The sequence below is a fragment of the Hyposmocoma kahamanoa genome, unplaced genomic scaffold (genome assembly GCF_003589595.1).
Source record: "Hyposmocoma kahamanoa isolate Upper Pololo Valley unplaced genomic scaffold, ASM358959v1 63, whole genome shotgun sequence".
Taxonomy (NCBI): Eukaryota; Metazoa; Arthropoda; class Insecta; order Lepidoptera; family Cosmopterigidae; genus Hyposmocoma; species Hyposmocoma kahamanoa.
Window position 1 is genome coordinate 6,740,303 of NW_020653851.1, and position 22,883 is coordinate 6,763,185.

The 22,883-nt window shown below is 36.8% G+C and overlaps 1 protein-coding gene and 1 long non-coding RNA gene across 2 annotated transcripts in view; one reads left to right on the forward strand and one right to left on the reverse strand.

Moving 5' to 3' along the window:
- LOC113230561 overlaps positions 1-22,883 on the reverse strand; it is a 194,637-nt gene that overhangs the window by 50,348 nt on the left and 121,406 nt on the right. The gene's annotated exons all lie outside the window — the stretch shown is intronic.
- Positions 21,131-22,883, forward strand: part of LOC113230562 — an 18,470-nt gene continuing 16,717 nt past the window's right edge. Inside the window, exons 1-2 of the long non-coding RNA XR_003310509.1 lie at positions 21,131-21,144; positions 21,610-21,611. This is a non-coding gene — a long non-coding RNA (uncharacterized LOC113230562). The remainder of the gene's footprint in view (positions 21,145-21,609; positions 21,612-22,883) is intronic.

The following is a 22,883-nucleotide window of genomic DNA, read 5'->3' on the forward strand; positions in this document are numbered from 1 at the left end:
TCGTTGGTGATACTCGCGATTGCATCAATGACACTTGCGATTCAAAGGCGATTATATCGACGCAGTCGTTTATCTTGAATCATTATGTGCGAAAAATCTATATAGGTTTATACACATTGTTGTGTTTTGTTTTATTGTAAATTGAACAGGGAAATAAAAAAATAAAATTAATTAATTGAATGAAAACGCGCATCGCTTTGCATCGCTATTGTACCACTGCTTAACCCGAGAGCCACGATCCGCGATACATGCTACAAATATATGATTTTATTTATAAAACGTCACAAAGTAGCGCTGCAACTTGCAGCGAAATTCGCTACGAGTGAATTCGCATGAACGTTACGCGCGTTTTTCGCGGGCGACAACGTTGAAACAAATTATTTTGTTTATATTTGTTGTTTGGCTAACTGAAAGCAAATAGTCATTAATTAGCATTGTTATTATTAATACATATTTAAAGTATATTCCACCAAAAATATTAAACAATATTATTTAACGCTGACGCTTTAAAAATGACGCTTTCAGCGAATTGACGTATCAAGTGTGGCAATATTTTCGTATCCGAGGCGTAGTAACAAACGATTAGCGACTGCATCTCTAATGCATCGCGACTAAATCGCTGCAGACGCGCTGTTAAAACGCACCGTGTGTAACCGCTCTTAGTACGTCTATTATTTTTGGTTGTATTGTTTATTTTGAATAATAAATGGGCGATCGCTTGAGTAAATTAACTAATTTAAATTGTATCGTACGTTTTAGAAGTAGGTGCCATTGTTATACTGTTGATATTGACTTTTTGTGCTTAGGCTTCAGAACGAAAGTATTATTATCTTACCCATTCAAAGGACGACCGCTACTATTTTGGGTTTTCAATTTCATCTTTTTAATATACTTAACTGTATTTTTCTGACTAAAGTACATAACTTTATTTCGTTGAGAATATTTCCTGGCTAGGATGTCTATTGAATTTTGTTTAACGGTTGCAATAGTTATTGAAATATAATTATACTTTTTTATAAAACAAAATCTACCTCAAAAGTTTGTGGAATTACGTCTATTTGCCAAGTTTTATTGAAACCGGTTAGTTAGTAGGAAAGTGGGTGAAATCCAATAAACCGGATTCATCCCGTAACTTGTCAGCCTTTTAGGTGGAAGATTTTCCTCAAATTGAAATTGGACAACTGCTGAGATACACCCTTTCTAACAAAAAAAAGAATCATCGACATCGGTTCACAAATGTTGGATAATCGCATAACATACACACTAAAAAAAGTCGAATTAAGAACCTCCTCCTTTTGGAAGTCGGTTAAAACAAATTGAATGTGCGTGTTCATTTGGTTAACGTGAATTTTATGCGCAAAAAATATTAGTTTTTATGAGGTAGCGTTTACGTTTGAATGTCTCAATCCAATCGCAATCGATTTTGTTTACCAATCTGATTTTTATCAGAAATAATAATACGTTTAGGTTTGTCCTCCATATCACCTGACGAAATGAGATATGATAGAAAATACTTGTTGGGAAACACTATTTTGGCAAAGAGTTCTATTCCTCAGCAGTTCCAAAGTTGTACATGGAAGCAAAACGTTTCGTATTATTAGAGGAATATCTTTTTTTTTATAAAATATAAGTGCGCATTTTACCTCCGCCTCACCTGATGGAAAATGACGATGAGGTCGACGATGGAGCATGTACACCTAAATAATGTCTATTCACTCTCGCCTTGAAAAGGCCCAAATTATAACGTTCAGGGAACAAGTCTGCAGGCAGGGAATTCCATTCCATAGCCCTTCGCCATATAAATGTAGATACATAACGCTTCGTGCGAATCTTTGAAATATCCACTACATAGGGGTGGAACCCAAGCCTACAGCCTAGTCCCCCAGTGATGGGAAGGGGAAGGCGGAATTAAATCGTGTAATTCAATCGCACACTCTCCGTGATATATCCTATTAAATACCGATAAGCAGGCAACTTTAAGGCGGTGTTCAAGGCTCTGTAGCTTCGCCTCCACTAATTCCGAGTCATCTATATTTATATATATGGCACGGTTGTCAATTGAATCCAAAGTGGCCAGTTGGTATGTAGCAAAGCCATCCCAAGGGTGGCAGCAGTACTCCAAGCACGACCGGATTTGCGCTTGGTACAGCTGAAGCAACTGTTCTGGTGTAAAGTAACGCCTCACCCTGGAAAGGATGCCAAACTTCTTTGCTGCATTTTTGGCCATGGATTCAATGTATCTGCCGAAGTTCAAATTGGACGACAGTTCCATTCCAAGTAGCTGGAGATAGTCGGCTATCGGTATGGATATATCACGAAAAGTCGGAGTCAGCTCAAAGGGACTCCGTTTTGTGGAGAATAGATATGCCTGCGTCTTGGTAGCGTTAAATTTGACCAGATTGGCATCGCCCCAATCGGAGACTGCCTTGAGCGTCAAATCCAAACGGCTCCATGAACCATGAACTCTCGACAAGACTGTATGTCCTCTCCACCGATCCTCGCATTGGTCAAGTACCTATCTACAACTGTGCTGTCATCACCATACGCAAAGGTACCTGGAATTAAAGTATCATTGATATGCAGCAGAAAAAGAGTTGCAGACAGTACGGAACCCTGAGGAACTCCGGCATCAATCGCCGTATGTTCGGAAGAGTAGCCTTCTAAGAGCACTCGAATCGAACGTTCGCTCAAGAAATCCGAGATCCAATAGCAAAGGTCAGTGGGAAGCCCATAAGAAGGAAGCTTACTTAATAGGCTTGCGTGCCAGATCCTGTCAAAAGCTTTAGAAATGTCCAAAGACACTGCAAGTGCTTCGCCTTGCTTTTCTATAGCCTCGTTCCATATGTAACAGGCATACACCAGAAGATCCTCAATAGATCGCCCTCGTCGGAATCCGTACTGGCAATCACTGAGGAGGTCGTTGTCTTCAAGGTATGACAGGAGACGGTTGTTACGTACACGTTCCATAGTCTTACAGAGTATGCAAGTGACTGAGATAGGTGTATAATTAACAGGGTCAGCTCTGCTTCCCTTTTTTGGCGCAGGCTGCACGTTTGCAAGCTATCACGACCTGGGAACTACACCAGTCTCAAGTGAGAGGCGGTACAGGCATTTGAGAACAGGAGACAACTCAGGCGCATAGTTACACAGGACTATTGCTGGAATTCCATCTGGCCCGCTAGCTTTATTCACGTCTAGATTCCGCAGAGTTCTAAGTATCTCTTTTTGACGTATGCAAGCTGGCGCCATAATGCAGCTAGCCCGAGGTAAGGTAGGTGGTAGGTTCCCTGCGGCATCCAGACGTGAACTCTCTGCAAAGTGTGAGGGGTAAAGATTCGCCTTCTCTTCCGCAGCATGAGCCAGCGAGCCACCCGTCCTCAGCAGAGGTGGCAAAGATGGGCGACAAAAGTTAGATTCGACCGCTTTGGCCAGGCACCAAAAGGATTTGCTGCCTGCTGGATAAGAGGCAAGCTTGGCCCCTATGCGGCGCACATATCTACCATAGAAGGGTGAAATTCATTGCCGCTGCCTGGTTAAGCGATAACGGAATAGCGTGAGCGCATTTTAAATGACGCATTTAACAAAAATAAATATAGGGATGAAAATGAAAAATAAAGTCGTGGTAGCCTACATGTGTATGAATTATGCGAGTACGTGGACGTGTGTACTTCGTGTAAGACATTAGCAGTTTAAACGTCTTACGGTCAGAAATAAAAGAAGGAATGTTATTTGCCTTAGTGGTACTATTTAAAATGAGCGTTTCGGTAAAGGAAAATATACGTGATGAAACCTGCACGTCAAAGAAGGGTGCACAACCTTTGGAAAATGTGGGAAGTTCCCAACCCGCATTGAGCCAGCGTGGTGGACTATGGTCCAAACCCTCGCCTAAGAGGAGATCCGAGCCCAGCAGTGGAATGTATAAGTGGGTAGATGATGATTTTTATATAGTACTAAATGATGGAACAAACGAGTCGAGCGCCTGGTGGCAAGCAACACGTCTATCCATAACAGTTGCACTGCCACTCAACTGCTTTGAATCGCAAAGATTTGTACTGCCACTGCGCCCAGTACCCTGAGACATAAGTTGACACATCCCATGTGTCTGTAATTTCACCAGCACCCTTACCCTTCCAAATTGGAATACAGTAATGCTTTCATTACTGTTTGGCATCAGAAATAGGTAACAAGAAGCTCTACTGCTAATAGAATGATGATGATAGAGGATGTCGCTTACCATCAGGCGCTTGTTCATCCCGTCATTTAGTATTATAAAAAAAAATAATTTTGAATCTCGTTACGAAACTCGATTCCAGTATGAGTGATAATATATTACATACTGTTTCTCGTCCTTACTTTTCTGTCATGTCATACCTGTGAACAAAAGAGACAACATTTACAATTTAAATAATTCAACCTTCATTGTTATATTAAAATATTCTTGTTTAGTATCAGTGGAGACCCTTGTTAAAGAGTTCGTCTATGGTAGTATTATTACCCTTTTATGCCGCCAGGTAAGGGTGCTTAAGAAAGTACAGGCACATGAGCTTGTCAACTGATGATAGGCGCAGTGGCAGTGCCCTTCAGGTGTTTAAAACTCAGAGTGGCACTGCAACTGATATAGACAGGCGTGTCACTGATCACCAGGTGTACGATAAGTTCATGGTTGTACACATAGCTTAACGATCTCACGCATTCTGAGCTTATGATGTTCCCGTCCGTGCAGAACTTAAATAACTACAACCACCATTTTCCACTTCAAAGCACCACTGCTCCATTTCTTATTTAAACACAGGGAGGGCCTATAAAAACACAGAAACATGTGAATCAAGACCTGTTATCCCACCACCACATTTGCGATATAAAGAATCGTTTCATAATAAGTAAATATCGCAAATGTCTAAAAGCGTCGGTTAGCTTTCTAGACGATTTGAATATCTGCCGGTTTTAACACTATAAAACTATGCGCTCTGATCACCTTTCATGGCCACATATCTATTGCTATTTATAATAACATATTAGTTCCATTAGGTTGCGTAAAAATGGTCATAAAAATGATCGCCAACCACCGATATGGGCCCGTAACGTGTGAATTGGCGTAGTATTGCCTTCTACGTCGGTTAATCATTCGCCTACCGGCTCGCCGTACATCACGCTCACGCCCCTTGTATTTACACATAGTAGCGCTATATGGCTTTTTAAAATTTTGCAGCTTCTTTTGGCAACAGCTACTTTGACACTTCCATTGGTTTTATTGACTGAGCTGGTTTTCCTTTATATCGTCTGCTTAAAGGTAAAACAAATCCACAAAAAATCTCCAAATTATGTACTTGTTGCTAGAAAATCATCATCTTTCTGCAGATAAAACCACTTATTGAGTTTAAAACTTTTTTGTTATTGACTTTCACCTGCAGAAAGATATTTATTTTCTTACCATAGCTATATAAGACTTTTCGTAGAAATGTCCCTTATGTGGTTTTACCTATAAACAGACGATATATAAGTTTCAACAGATAGACTAATGTCATTGATTCTTGTCATTACCTAGTTTTTTTCATCACGTAAACGACGATACCCAATTGAATAGTTTATTTGGGCCACGTGTTGTGGCCCATCAATATACGGAAAAAAGACCAAAAATTTGTTTTTCAACAACTAAAGAGGGATTTTTTTTGTGTGGTACTAAGGGATAGGACGAACAAGTCGTGCGCCTAATGATAAACGACACGCCTGTCCATAACAGTTACAGTGCCACTCAGAGCTTTAGATCGCAAAGATCTGAGGTGCTTTGCCTCTGCGCCCATCGACCTGAGACATAAGTTGAAAAGTCCCCTGTGCTTGTAATTTCACTAGCATTTGAATTTTGAAACCCGCGAGTAATTGGTACCCGCATCTAGGAACACTTACCAAACTTATCCACATCTGAAAATGTTGTTTTAAATGATACCCGCCTGAGACTCCTTTTATAGGATAATGAACTTTATGGTGTTCAGAAATTTCTTTCGAAGCAAGTGCAATATAATAGTTGCATTTTGACAATATTTTGTATTTATTCATATTTTTAATTAATATATTTTTTAAATCATATTATGCCTAGATATTACACATTTTTTAAATAAATTTCTTGAAATCACTGGTGGAGAACCCGGTCTCTTTTTAGCTAAAACATCATTTGTCTGCAGTTTATTTAGAACAACTCAGTAGCAGTAGAGCTCCTTGTGAAAGAGTTCGTCAAGGAAAGTACTTTCCTACCTTACCTATTTTTTTTATCACGGATCGCATAAAGTGTTACACTTCCACATTTATATGGGAAACGACTAGTGGTACACTTCCACATTTATATGGGAAACGGCTATGGAGTGGATTGCCCTGACTGCAGACTATTCCCTGAACGCTATAACTTGGGCCTTGCAATGGTGAGAGTGTATAAGCATTATTAACGAGCTTTATAACTTAAACTAGCTAGCAGTTAAACTCCTGAGAGTGTATAACCAGCACTTCGCATCAATTAACAACGAATGACCGGTTTCTGTTACATTACTCAAGAGGCCATCGCTTATGATTCCTGAGATGCCGCCCTGATGCTTTAAGATACTAAGAAATACCGCTCGAGGCGATCATAGTGTACAATGTTTGTATTTTATTGCCTAATCGACAAGTATATTTAAAGGTAATTTGTTTGTTAATCACTTTTAGAAGGCACACGATCTTTTGCTTACTATCAATTGGGTTTAAAGTGGAAAGCTCTTAGGATTTGTTTATAGTAACATTTAAAACGCTGATTAAAAACAATAGAGTAGAAATTGCATAAAGATCAGGAAACATATCTAATGGAGATTATTCTGTAAAACCAGGTTAGTGGTGCAATGTTAATAAAAAAATTTAAAAGTCATTTTCGTGCCATAATAAAATAGAAGATCATCGATGCAAAACTTGTATCAAATTTTGTAATTCTGCATTAAAGCAAATTGATGCTATACGATACGGAACTCAGATAAGGCAGTGTAAAAAATATATAACAATGTCAAAAGTCACACGCTAAGTGTGGCATGGACTAGAATTTGAAGCTCTTGGCGTCGATAGGGTTATATAATCGGAAACGGCGCGGGCGAAAATTTATCTTATATGTATTTCACTGTCTTCCCGCACGCCATCATTAATACGCAATTAGTCTGCCCTTTCGCACTCACTTTGTTTGCGAAAGGCTAACGAGCTTATTGCCGGTTACCTATCTTCGTATCACTATATTACTTGTTTAAGTGTTATTTAATAGAGTTGTGAAGTATGCAATGGGTAAAAATTTACATATGAAATAATATTTTTGACATACAAGCTGTTTGCACCACAAACACCCAGACCCACGGAATCAAGACAATATGGAAAAATTTTTCTATATTGACACGGCTGGGGATCGAACTCGGGACGTCAGAGATGGCGACACCATGAAAACCAGTGTGCAAATACTCAGCCATGGAAGTGGTCGGCATTGGGCCAGTGTGGTGGATGTGTACCAACAGCTGAGCACTACAATTCGCAAAAGTTATATCGCAATCGGATAAATAGTAATGGAATGCACACGGAACAAGCAGTAGTACTTTAGTAGCAGTAGTGTTTCTAGTGAAATAGTTCGTTCAGAACGTAATGCCACCTATTTCTACCGCCAAGCGGTAATGTGAGCATTGCATTTAGATTTCGAAGGGCAAGTTTGCTGGTGAAAGTTACATGGGAAATCGATTAAATTTTAAACTTAATTAAAACCAAAATTGAATTTTAAAATAGGACGTAAATAATTAAAACAGTCGTAAAAACCTAAAACATGCTCCTAAAAAAATTTTTTGAATGGCGTCTTCGCTGGCGTTTTCTTCAAAACACCGACGACATGTAGCTTTCTTATAACAAAGGTACGATTTGTTGAAACTGGTCCATCTAATATTCAAAAAAGTAATCTCAAAACCTACTCATGAAAGCTGAAGAGAATTAACTATAATGAAACGCATACCGGATGATCATACAAAATACAAAAAAAATCATTTTTATATTGTACAGATACGCTTGTTTTCAAAATTTTTTATGAAGGAAACTTCACTAAAATATTTTATATTTTTGTTTTTGAAATGATAAACAAATGGCAGTCGTACTTTGTAATAATCTTCCTCCATCCTCTAAGATAATAACTGAATGACTTGACAACTATTTGAAATCGGGTTCCAATTTATAAATAATTTTCCAAAAAAACATAAAATATGCCGTCATCACGCATATGCATAATATAAACGAAAGAAAAATACAACAACAAATTTCAATTTCGATTGTTCCCCGCGAATCACGAGGCATAATAATAATTTTATATCTTAAAATTTATAATAATATACGTTACGACAAACGCTTGGCAATTCGACCTTTGTCTGACATTTTGGTACACACGAATCTTGGTGCAAAGGTTGTTCTAAGCAGTGTAAGGCATGCCATCCGCATAGTTATTGAGTCAAATCCTGAAGTCCTTATAAGTACAAATTTGTCATAAATTCTTGCCGTCGATCTCTTGGCGTAATATGGTAATTGGTCACACTGTGCAGTTTTAGAATGGTAGAGGTTAAAAATGGCCGTAGGTGTCTGACTTCTATATTTTTTATGAGATAATGTTAAATTGTTATTACTTGGCTTTGATATGACTTTAAACAAATACTTGAAAAAGTCTATGAAAGAATTACACAGGTGCAGCTAAAGGATCGGACTATAGAGAGTATTATTTAACTTTAACACGATTTAATTCCGCCCCCTTTCTCCTTTCCATCCCCTTCCCCTTTTTCCGTTCCTTTTCCATCATCGGGGGACTAGACATGGGCTGGAGTTTCACCCCTATGTTGTGGACATTCTAAGGATTAGTACAAAACGTTTCGCTTCCACATTTGTATGGCGAACGGTAATGGAGTGGAATTCCCTGCTTACAGACTTGTTCTCTGAACGGTATAATTTGGGCCTTTTCAAGGCGAGATTGAATAGGTATTATTTAGGTGTGTATAGGACTACATCGTCACGATTCCTTACTTTTCATCAGGTGAGATGGACGCCAAATACGCGCTTAATTTTTTAATAAATAAAAAAACGAAAAATTTTATCGAAGGGGAGTGATTCCGCCAGTTAAAATAAAAGTTATTCATACTCTGAAATCGCGAGAAATTAGCTATTCGCAAATGTATGTCAGTTTGTAAACGTCTCATCATTGATAGCTTTAGCAAAGAAATTTACATAAGAAGAATTTTTTTACCTGCTACGCATTTTTTTATGTGGTAGGTAAAAATATCTACGAATCAAAATTTATTATTATATTCATATGTACAGTCAAGAGTCAACAGGCTTGACATTTCGGATCGTTCTGGTCGTAAGCGATGTAGGGTTGTATTTAAATCTTAAGTGTCAAGCTTGACGTGCTCTTGACCCTGTACGATCAGCAGCTGATATCTGTCGGACTTTTATATTGCACTCAGTATAATTTATGAAATCTTTGTTTTATTTAGTAATTGTTTACGGCGTCACTCGTGAATCTCAGCAACCCTTTGAACAATGATTAAGTAATTTGGCACAATTTAATGATGCACGATAATGCCACATATCTCGTGCTATCAATGTCGAAAATGCGCAACTCTTTTTCTTATTAGTTGACATTCAATACTTTTACTGGATTACATGATCAAATCACAATCGTTACAATATACGATTCATGAAAGATAACATCGATTACTCCTTGGTTGGTCACGAGATCGATTAACATGGATTAAATCAAAGAATCGTGAGATACTTAAGAGTATATGATGACTTCGGAGGTCAACTTGTTATAATATATTCTATCCGCCTGGTGTCACTGGAATAGGCTACCTCTTGGCCTACGTAATCGGTAAAATTAATTAAAATAAATCAATATAATTACACATTGCTTTGTTTACTATTATAGAATTGTTAACTTATCTCACACATCCTGTTTTATGGTCATTATTATTTTAGAAGTCCCATCATAATATTTTTTTATAATGCTAAGTGACGGAACGCACAAGTCGTGCATTTGATGGTAAGCGACACACCTGTCCATAGCAGTTATAGTGCCACTAAGAGCTTTAAATCTCAAAGATCTGAAGGACGTTGCCACTGTGCCCTTCGCCCCGAGACATAAGTTGATAAGCCCCATGTGCTTGTAATTTCACCAGCACCATTATCCTTCAAAACCGGAACGCAATAATGCTCACATTACTGCTTGGCAGCAGAAATAGGTAAGGTAGCAGTATTTCACTAGGAACCGTACTGCCACTAATCTATTATCTAACGATAAGGTTTATTGCGACACGAATGACACCAATTATACGAAATGTTAATTAAAATTAATTTGCACTGCACACAAAGAATTAAAATATCCTTAAAACACAGCGATTCAATTTTAATTACATGATATAAAATAGGAATATCTTTACTACAGGCGATTATGTATGTATCTTTTCCAATTGTTTTTGATATACATAATAGCTAGCAAAGAACAGCTGTGCGACTTAGTAGGTTGTAGGTATTGAAAAATCGCGTTGATTTATTTACCGTTATTTATGGAAAATTATGGAATTAGTATTGTTTTTTATTTTTTATTGAATATTATAACATTTTCACTGCCTTCAATGATTCACTTTCAATGATATTCATCTATTTTAAACAGAGTTCAAATAAAAAGGAGAAGGTTATACGTTCGGCTGTATGTATGTTTTCCGATTTAACCGTCAATTGTGGGCCGATTTTGTAAATTCTTTTTTTTGTTTGAAAGGGTATACTCTCGAGGTGGTCCCTGATGCCGACGATGCTGTTCCGGATTCGTTTCGGCTATCACAAATCACTAACTATTTTCCGCAAGTAAAAGTTGACTTTTCACTTGACACAGTACATGTAATCAACAAATCACCGTCACCATGACAACGAAAATAAACAGTATACAATGTACAAAAGAGTCCGTAATAGTCCCATTGTCACCAAGAAGTCACGATCTGATTAGGGAATTCCATTAAAATCGAAAAAAACCGATAAGCAAACTTCTGAGGTTGGCTTTTTTTTTCAATGAAAAAGTTACAATTATTGTGAAAATACTCCACTAATTTTTACATTTTTTTTTTATTTATTTGTTTGTTAATATAATTAATACAAAGATCGAACATACACAAATAAAAATTCCTTCGATCCGATTGGACTCGAGCGTCTGTTGCCTAAACAAATCTTCGAGTACAGTGCGACCGAAATAATGTTTCTTAGTATTTGTTCGATTTTGTGTTAGCACTAATAGAATAGTACATTTCTACTTACAAAGTTGGTTACCTCAGCAACTCAAAGTTATTTCCACGTGTTAACGAGCTTATGTGCTCAATTAATAATTTCCTTTTAAGTTTTGCGACGGCTAATAAGCGTGGAGATGTGATCATGGCATTGACCGTGGATAAGTGAACGCCCGCCGCAATTGCGCTCGCACACCGAACCACTCTATCTGCGATCTCTGTTGCCCTTTACGCTATTTTAATATGTTTCGATAGGATATTTACTTCTATACTTGTTTTTTTAACCATTTAGTCAAATGAAGAGGTTATGTAAATTAATATATTTTGTATTTTGATTATTCTAACTTTAGAAATAAAAATTATTGTTGGGAATGGAAATTTCATACGTAAAACCAAGACGAACCTGCACTGGAATACGACTCCATACAAAAATTCTTATTGTACAGCAAAGTGGAAACAAATACAGACTGTTTTTAAAAAGAGAAGCAGTGGTACATGGGGCGATCTTATCGCTTTAAATGGTTTCTGCCAGACAATCTTTTAATGAAAAGTCTATGGTCTCTCTATTAGTTTAAAAAATGCTATTGCTATTGCAACAGGAATGACTTTCCTAATTGCCTAATCAAATTGGACTCTCGTCACATTCCGTAGAGGTCTCTACAATTGGTTGTATAATCTTAGCGATACTTTACGACCGAGAAACGATCAAAAAACGTCACAAACAGCTTATATCTTCTGTTCGAAGATTTTATGTAGCTTTGACACAATTTCATTCACGGGCCCTTACAGGTCTCATGGTCACGACTGACTGATGAATTCATCAACCAGTTATGCCTAATATTAATGCAAACCCGCCTTGTTTTTCTATATTTTACACAAAAGTAATTAATTTGAATACCTTATTTTTAAATTTCCTAAGAACAGTCCAGTTTACTCTACATACGTTTTACAATATATTTTGTATTAACAATATGAATTTTGCTTAGTTGGCATAGCGTCTGGTACGATTTGCTAGAAGACGTCGTTTCGAATCCGGCCGGATCGCAGGAACTTTTTGTAATAATTATTAATACAAAGATCGAACACTCAGAAAAAACACTCAGAAAAAATTCCTTCGATCCGGTCAGATTCGAACCGAGTGTGTGAGTGAGTAATTTCACAAAAAATAATTGAATATCAATTCAATAAAAATTTAATTAACTTTTTGTAAGTTTTCGATCTTTGTATTAATAATTATAACAAATTAGTAGTGGAGTAATTTCACAAAAAATAATTTAATATCAGTTCAATACAACTTTAATATGAATTTTTACGAAATAAAATTTATTAACTAGATGGACGTTACATATAAATTAAAATATTAATATAAGAAAATAAACATTTTCTACGCAGATACGAAAAACATATTTAATTTCCTATGTGTAACAATCGCGAAATCTTAAGAACTCAATACTGGCTTAATAAATGCAATTTTAAGTAGCAGTAGAGCTCCCTGTGAAAGATTTCGTTCAGGGAAGTACTGCCAGCTTCCCTTTTTTTGCCGCCAAGTAGTAATGTAAGTGTTACTGCGCTCCGGTTTGAAGGATAAGGGTGCTGGAGAAATTACAGGCACGTGGGACATGTCAACTTATGTCTCAGTGTGGTAGTGTCCGTCAGATCTTTGATTTGAAGCTCTGAGCGGCATTACAACGGCTAGTGACAGGTGTGTCGCTAACCACCAGGTGCACGACTAGTTCGTCCCGTCACATGGTGTCATAAAAAAATTACACCGCTGGGCACGGTGCTTCTAAACCGTGGTCTGCGAGAGTAAAGGTTCATGTAATAAATAGTAAACTTGAGCTTAATACACACAGTTGATGGGTAACCAGACCGTTGTTACACATCTTAACGATTGATCACACACGTCCACATATTTTAGCACACCATAAATTACAATAAACCTTCATGCACTAACACGCATCGGCGTCGGCGCATTCAGTGTGTAATGTAAAGTTCAAGACAACAGTAAGGTATCGTTAATAATCATTTGACATTTCGCTATTGATGCCTTGTCTATGGCGTGTGAAATAATAATATTTATGACTTGCCGTGACCTGCGAATTTATTCATTTTGTTTTCTACTTTGGGTTCAGGTATTTTGAGTGCAAAGACGTGTTTTATGGTTAGTGGTGAGTTATGAGCTACAATGTCATGTTTTATAATAGTACTATTTTTAACTTGGGTGGCAATGTAGTAACAAGGTTGTGACTTTGTTTTGTAATTATTTATTTGTATCTTAAGTGTGAATGTTTTTTTATTATGTTATTTAATACCACTAAAACTAAATTCTATTTTTCTGTTATGTTTATTTTTTGTTTTGTGGTGGCATTTGCGGTATCTGGTCAAACAAATTTAGCATAGAATAAAATAGAATAGGATAGACATTTATTACAACGCCATAACGCATAGATAAAAAAAATATTGATAATACAGATAAGCAAAACGAAATAAAAAAGAATTAATAAACAAAATAAAAAATACAATAAAACAAAAAACATCTTAGAATAAGACAAAACTGACAAAAAATTCTGAAAGGTTCATGGGTTGTGGCCCATCTATCTTTTCATGGCATTCCATGACCTTCTCACCTTTCGAGCAATGTAAGTGCGCCTTCAAATTAGATGCACGTAGAAGCGCTGTTGAAGCGCGACGGTGGCGCAGTAGTTTACGTCTGGAGCTCTGCAGTAATGTTTAGTTAATTGTTTAGTTGCCACCCTTACAGGTCGAATATTTAATACAGTCGAATTAAGAACCTCCTTCTTTTTTCGGAGTCGGTTAAAAATGGCGCGCGAAGGTGCCTTAAATATTGTAAATTCATTACTAAGAGAGTAATATAAATCCTTAAAAATCTCATCAACGTAGCAATTAACAGAAACAGTGTTTAAACAAATATACGCGATTTAAATCTGGAAAAATAGTTTCATTTTCTATGTGTAACAATCGCGAAAACCTAAGAACTCGAAAAATGGTATTTATTTATATTTTGTTATATTCTAAAGTACGATTAGCCATTTTTTCTCAACTTATACTAGATCCTAGTATAATTATAGACTCTACAAACCTCGTAAAAGGGGATAGAATATGTTGTAGTAAAAACTACTTTGTAAACAGGACCTAACAAAATGTTGTGTCAAAATTTCCGTTCCGTTTTAATAATAAAAACTGCCTCTGTGGCCGAACGGTTACCATGCCGGACTGCCACGCAGAGGCCCCAGGTTCGATTGCCAGGCCGGGAGAAATATTTGTATGGCCTACATTTATTGCTCTCGTGAGTTTGGGTGTAATTTGTGGTTGTCTATGTGTGTGTCCATGGCACTCGCTATATATACAGGGTTTCCCTAGTGCGGGGCTATGTTGAGTATGTGCGTTATTATACAATAACGCAGTGTGCGTTATAATGGTATATACTAATAATTTCCAAAAAATACAATAAGATCGGTTACATGCTGACGTAAACCGTATGTATGTAATAATAAGATAAATATTTGCTCATCTCACTTTGAAATTGTTGTTTAACCTGTTATAACGTTTACCGTAGAATAGGAATTCTTTTCAAGAAACGTTACTATTTTTATTTTGCTTATTCGCATAAGGCACTCACTTTTATGTATATTGAGTGGTTTCAATGACGTTTTATTTAGCCGTGTACTACAATCTTCGCATAATTGGCTTCCTTTTATGTAAATTGGATCGTTACTTTTAGAGGGCATACGAATATTAAATAGAAAACAAAACAAAACCATATAGAGTGGTTGTATCCTTTGAAATAATGTAGACACCTTATCGGTATGCCAATTTTTTTTTATGAACAAGTCGTGCACCTGATGGTAAACGACACATGCACTACCATCCAAAGCTACCAAACGCAAAGAGCTGACGGACACTGCCACTATCTCCATCACCCTGAGACCCAAATTTGACAAATCCCATGAGCTTATAGTTTCACCAGCTGTTAGGAATATTTAAATAACAATTTATTGCAACATTAATTACTATTACTGTTGATTTTTATTAGCTATCTGGCAACATACTTTCTCGTCTTAGAGCTTCATTTTAATAAGATTTTATTTTCAAATATACCGAGGTCTCGAGGTATCGAGGTACCGCCATTGCGCCCGTCATCCTCAGACATAAGTTGATAAATCCCATATGCCTGTAATTAAACCAGCACCCCTTACCTTTGAAAACAAGCACAGAGTAATGCTCACTTTACTGCTTGGCGGCAGAATTCGGTATAGTGGCAGAACTTTCCTGAACGATCTATTTCACATGCAGCTCGGTACTACCCTATTTAAATAAATAAATAAAAATAAATATTAAACAACATCACATAAGTACCCCCAATCTCAAAGTAAGTAACTAAAGCACTTGTGTTATGGAAATCGGAAATAACGGCGGTACAACAAATACCCAGACCCGAAACAATGTAGAAAAGTTTTTCTGCATTGACGCGGTTGGGGATCGAATCTGGCACCGCAGAGATGACGACACCGTGAAAACCAGCATGCAAGCCACTCGAGCACAGATGTCGATGAAAGATGAAAGTTATATATACTTTGAACTTACACTTTGCCAAACATAATAATAGGCTTTTTTCTAAGGAGAATTTTGACAGATATCGTATAGAATGTCTACATGTGGTAAATTAAGACAAACGCGTCACTGTGAGTAACTTTGTGCTATTAAACTAAACTGCATACTAGAACAACACAAAAGCAACAACAATTTTTTTTGTAAACAGAAATTAACGAAACTCCGTACTATAATTGCCAAAAATAATACAATAAGGGCCTCACCACCGGTCGGACCTACGCCGAGACACACGTCTTTTTCGCTCTTCTGACGAACAGAATAAGTGTGACTCCCTGACAGTTGCTTTAGTATAGTCAAAAGCGCTTCAATATACTTTGAACTTAGGATTATTCTTACAACAAATTTAAAAAAAAGTTTATTGAAAGCGTCCTGGCAGAGTATACAAATTAAAAAAGGTACGCTATAACCTCACCAAGTAATCCTTAGGCTTAAATAGTTTGAAATTCTAAATAATAGTATCTATATGAGAAAATAAAGAAAACCATATTTAAAGACATTTGAATAGACTATGATTTACGGTGAATGCCCCAATTACGCGCAAGGCGCACCTATCAACAATCCTCCCGATTGTGAAACTAAAGCAAACAATAGTTTCAAATCGGTCATGCTATGAATGCAAATTGTCGGTAACGCACGCTCAAAACGTGCGCTTGTATCTGTCACACGCATAGCTTTGGTTTGACCAAAATCTAGGTAATAATCTAGTCCTTTAGAATATCTAAAAGTAGGCCGCTGTTGTTATGTCAGTCACGTACATGATATGTTGTGAAATATGAATACAATTTTCTTGAAACATAATAATAGCCTTTCATTTCATTTTGAAATTATTAATACGCAAATAATTTTTTGAAATTATTAGTAAACATCTTATTTATAGGTATCCTTTATGCGAAAATATCTCGCGCTTTTTGTCGCTGTTACACAAGTCGCGCCCTATCGTGCTAGCCTAATATATGAGCCTCCCGTTCCTTTCTACATAACTTTTGATTGTAGTTACCCGCTCTACCGACCCTTGGAATATACAAGAAGGGCACTATAGCCTGTGCAACCACAGGAACCTTCTCAGTCAGGTCCTGACCCCAGATCAGTCGGTTTGCACAAACTTCATCCGGTTCTCAAAAGGCTTGGGTGAGCTGCCCTTATAGAGCATCCTCCCTATTTTCTCGCTTCCCGACCGAGAAACCTGCGCGGCTGGAGGGACCGGAGGATATCTAGCTTATCATGTACTAGCTCTCCGGGCTAGTGCTGGAGATGCCGGTTGCAGTGTCCTGCGACAATGTCCGGACATAGCTTCCGACTTAAAGGGCAATTCACGTGTCCGCGCGCCTTCTCGCCTTAGGCCCTCGTCTAGACCGCTGCTAAAACGCGTAAGATGCGCGCGGGAGCGAACATGCCCAGACCACATGCTACTGGGGCAGACGAACGTGGTTCCCCCAACAGCTTAATTTCTGAACCATGTAGTTGTATTATAGGTTTTAGTAGAAATTAAAGTTCATTGCGAAAGAGTTCGTCCAGAGAAGTACTACCACTTTACCTATTTCTGCCACAAAGCAGAAATGTGATCATACTGAGCTCCGGTTTTGAAAGGCAGAAGGTGCGGATGAAATTATAGGCACATGGGACTTGTTAACTTACGTCTCAGGATGACGGGGCAGTGTCCCCGTCAGATCTTTGTGATTTAAAGCTCTGAGTTGTACTGCAACTGTTATGGACAGGCGAGTCGCTTACCACCAGGCGCACTTGTGCGTCCCGTCACTTGGTATCGTATAAACATAATAACTCTTCTGATTCTTTATTGAACCATGTAGTAATTGCACTTGTTTTTCGCATATAACATAAACACTTCCTACACAAACTTAGAACGAAGTATAATCTCGAATTGTATTAACATTAATTATAGAGTTAGGCACGCCTATATCACTACGAAAACAGCAATATATCAAATAGGTTTCAATGTTTTGTTTGTTTGAATTAATAAATTCTAATAAGTGTCACTCCGATTTATAAAATGAATTAAGATAAAGTAAATTAATTTACAGGACAATTTCCTAAATACCAAACAACGGAAATACTGGCATATAGAAGAAAAAATCATCATCATCATCAACGCATTTATACATTCCACTGCTAGGCACGGGTCTCCTCTCAGACAAGGGTTTAGACCATAGTCCACCACGCTGGACAATGCGAATTGGGACTTCACACGTTTACCGAGAATTGTGAACCCTTTTTCGGTTTGTAGGTTACATCACGATGTTTTGCTTCGCCGGAAAGCTCATGGGAAATTTCAAATTAAATTAAATTAAATTTCGCAGATAATTTCCGAAAAACTCAGAGGTACAAGCCCGGATTCGAACTCACGACCTCTGCTTGAGAGGCAATAGGTCAAAACGCTAGGCCAAGGCTAAAAAAAAGAAAAGAAAAATAAATAAGGCAAATAACATTTCGTCTTTTATTTCTAGCCGTAAGATGATTAAACTGCTAACATCTTACACGAAATATATAGCGAAGTACACACGTCCACGTACTAAATTCATACACTTGTGTCTGTATAACTACAGTCATTATCGATTTATTATCATTGTCTAGACATAATGTTCCAATGATGTAATGCCTATTATTATATTCATAAATAACACAAACACGAACTAAGGTCAACTCCTTATTTAGTCAGTGAATTATAGTCAAATTAAAGAAAGGACTTTTGTGAAATACAAAACACGTAAATAATGATGTTTGAACTTTTATTAGGGAAGATCTTCACAGACATATTGAGATGTGGGCTTACAGATGTATGCTGGGAATCAGTTGGATTGACAGGGTCAAATATGAGGAGGTCTTGCGACGCATAGACGACGACACAGAGAACTTCTACCGATCATCAAGCGCAGAAAAATTGCTTATCTAAGACATCTCATTAGACATCAAAGATAAAGATTACTGTAGTTAATTTTGATAATAAAGTTTGATGGAAGGAAAAAAGCGTGACTAAACAAGACAAAATAATGGAGAGGAGTTGCGAGCTTAGGCAACTTATTACAGCCTCGCGCGAGACCAAAGGTAGTACGTAGAATTGGTGGTAAACTATCACCAGTTGGAGAGGCGCTACAAGAAGACGTTGTTTAACTCTGTCTGCTTAAATAAATACCAATCCAATGTCCTAAAATGTTCAGTACCAAATTAAATTTTCTCAAAAATTCTAGTATCCTATAAAGTGATCCAAACAAGTCTCGTGATTAGATTTGCCATCTTTCCATGTCAATCGCATACAATTAATGTCAATTCTGGTTTTCGAAATAAACAAAAAAATATGTGCACGACTTGTCACGACTGTACACTTTATTCAGCCTGTGCCAAAATAAAACAAACAACTCGTCCATTGTTTTCTTAACTTTCAAATCTAGTGTGTTTTAAATCATTTTCATAATAGTCTCATTTAAAATTCTTTTGAGTTGGCTTTTTAACATAAACAAAAAACCGTCTTCAAATGCTGACAAAGCCGTTCTCAGTAATATTTAACGATTACTATGTTACAGTTACAAATTTATCAAAATTGCCTCTTAAAAAGACTGGAGGAAATTAAACCCTCTTTCCAAATGTGTAAACAAAATTTTGAAACTTAAACATTATGTAGTAGAGACTAAACTTGAATTCAAATTAGTCTTTGTCAAGATGCTTTCGTTACATAAGATACTATGTTAGTGACCGCAATACTTTGTGTAATGTAACACAATGTCACCGTGAGTGATTTTTGGAGTAAACATACTGTGACACAGATGCATAATATCGTTAAGAAATATATAGATCATGTGTTCATTTCGCCATAACACATTAATCGTCATTAAACAAGAGATTTATTTGTGACACGTACAGTACATTGAGTTTTAGCAAAAAGAAAATAATCCTCCTTCTTCATCTTATCTTGTCGATACGTCAATTAGGTCTATATTGAGCCTGTACAGTATGTTGTCACCCCAACTGCGCCATTCGTGGTCGCGTAGAGACCTTCCCTCTTGCAGGTATTATTACAAAGGGTACAAGAGTAAGTGCCGCATGGACTATGTTGGGGCACTGCAATCACCTCGGGTTAGAATAGCGTTCCTAATTACACATCTTGTCTCTGCAGCCTACCTGGGTATGAAGTCGATTCAAGGGCTTCCACATGGACTACTGCATTTTATAACCTGGTGGTAGTTGCCCTTGAGGAATGATGAAATCAGGTGGTGGGGGATTTTTCTGTTTCCAACAGTCGGATACAGACAGTCGAAAATAATCCTAAAAAACGGTTTAATATGTGAATTTTTATTTGCTTAAAGGACTGAATTGAATGTGATGAAAAGGATCAACAAGTTCTTCCAACGTTGAGATTCATCAACTACTGATATACACTTCCGGGCACAATATTTGAGCCACCTTGCATTTTCAGTATTACATGCTCGAAGAAAATAGAAATAATGGATCAAAATTATATTAATAATTGCATAAACATAAACGTCATCTCCTTATGTCCTTGTGTGTTGAACGTTTGAATTTGCAGAGCCGGGGAAAACTTGTTCTTGGATATAACAATATTTTTGTACGAGTATTCTAGTTAAATTTCAAAATAAAAATGCAAGGTGGCTCGAATTATGTGTCCGAGAGTGCAGAAGCAGATACAATATTATAAAAATAATAGCCATTAATATTTCATATTCATAATAACTGGACGACCTCGGTAGCTCAGTAGTTAGATCTGTATGCGCTAAATAAGGAGGTCACAGGTTTCATTCCCGGAAGGACCCATTTGAGAAATGAATATTTTTTGTTTTTTTTTTAATCATAATCTTAAATTCAATGCACTTTCGGCATCGGCGCGGTAGTCGTTATGATTAAACGACCAATGACTAACCTATCGTCAATTCTGATAGTACCAAATAATGATATTTTTTTATTCCACATATTAAGCAAACAATGGAATAGCAGACAGAGATTACACAACATAATGTAGCACAGTATCTCTCTAAAAAGTCATACTATACTTTAAAAAGTCGTGACAAAATCTCAGAAAGTTCAATTTTGAGAGAGAAAAATGGCGGGCTTTTTGTAGTTACAGTTTTTATACGAATAATTTTTAGTTTAAGTATATTACGTTTTGTTATTTGTTACGTTTTTAAACTGATGGCTTTATAGTCCATATCCATACATAAATAATCCGTTAGGATAAATTTATGTATAGGTATGGATAATTCATAATTTATTATGATATTATAATTTATTATGAATTATCCTAACGATCGGGCATCGACGGTGCAATAATTTGTTATTATTTACATCAAATGACTTTGACATCTGCGGTCACCCCCTTGATCTGAGTGTTTTGATTATTGCCCCGGTATTAATTTGCATTGGTGATCTGGTACTCATAGTACAAGACTTTTTTATATTGTGCTTTTGTTCGGGACTATGTAATTGGTGTGTTTTATCTGCCACATGAACATCATTGTAAACATAAAAAAATGCAATAAAGACACTAGAGAAACAATATTAAACAAATAAATTTTTTAAAACAGTTTCTCAAAACGTGGTGTTTTTCGCACTACAAATCGTGGCAAAAGTTGGAATTTTCGCACTAGTGCTTTTTACTTTTCCATTTTTTTTTAATTTACTGTTGTTTCAAATCTTAAGCACAGAACTAAAGAAGTTGTATATTTATTTAATATTTATGTGCTTTGTGACGTAAGTCATTCGTCATTAAAACTTATATTTATTTACAAATACTATATAATGAACGTATCGAGTGGAGGTCTCTGCCTACCCCTGAATGGGTGACAGGCGAGATTTTTATGTATATGTTTGTTTTATGTATTACAGATAAATTGTATCTCACTACCGTGCACGGGTTCCTAAAGAAGTTTAAACAAAAGTACCAGGACTTCATAATAAGAAAAGTGGTTACAGACCGATATTACAGAAAATAAACAAAAACAGCACGTTAGAACTATATTTCCATAGACTTTTAAATAATGGTTGCAGTGGTTGTATTTCATTATTTTAATTTACTAGCAGAAAATGAGTTTAGTTGTTGCCAGTATTCAGCCACATGAAAATTGCTATTTTAGTGGCGCGGCGCACAGCGGTCTCGCGTAATACTCACCTCCGGTCATTGTTAATACTCAAACAGCCATCTTTATGGAAAATATTTTGGTATTTTTAAATGTAACACGTTGTTTTATAAAACACCTATGCAATTTAAACAAATAAGATGTTTGTACGTAAATATAAGTTTTAATGACGAATGGCACATAAATATTAAATAAATATACAACCTCTTTAGTTCTATATTTAAGACTTGAAACAACAGTAAATTTAAAAAAGCACTAGTTCGAAAAATCCAACTTTCGGCACGATTTGCAGTACGAAATATACCACGTTTTGAGCAAATGTATGAAAAAAACTTTTTTCGAATCTACATTTTTTTATGATATGAACTGACGGGACGGAAAAGTCGTGTGTCTGGTGGTAAGCAACATGCCTGTCGGTAACAGTTTCAGTGCCACTCAGAGCTATAAATCGCAAGGATATTAGAGGTACTGCCACTGGGCCCGTCACCCTCATGCCCTTGTGCCTCCAGTTTCACCGCCACATTTACCTTTAAAAGCCAGAAAGTGCTCACATTACTGCTAGGCGGCAGAAATAGTTCAGGTGGCAGTATTTCCTTGGACGAACTCTGTCACAAGGAGCTCTACTAGTACTAAAATCGCGTATGTCTGATTTTAAAAACAAACCACAGTTTTGAGCTCCATACAACTCCCATAACCACGGCCGGTTGCGATGATAGTCATCTAATTTTAGGTATCTTTGTATATATTACACCCTTATTAAATAAGTTGGAACCTAGAGTTAATCTTTATTTTTCATTGGTCATTGGAATAGTAACTATTTTGACAGAGGTATGATAAGAGGGAGTATGGAGCT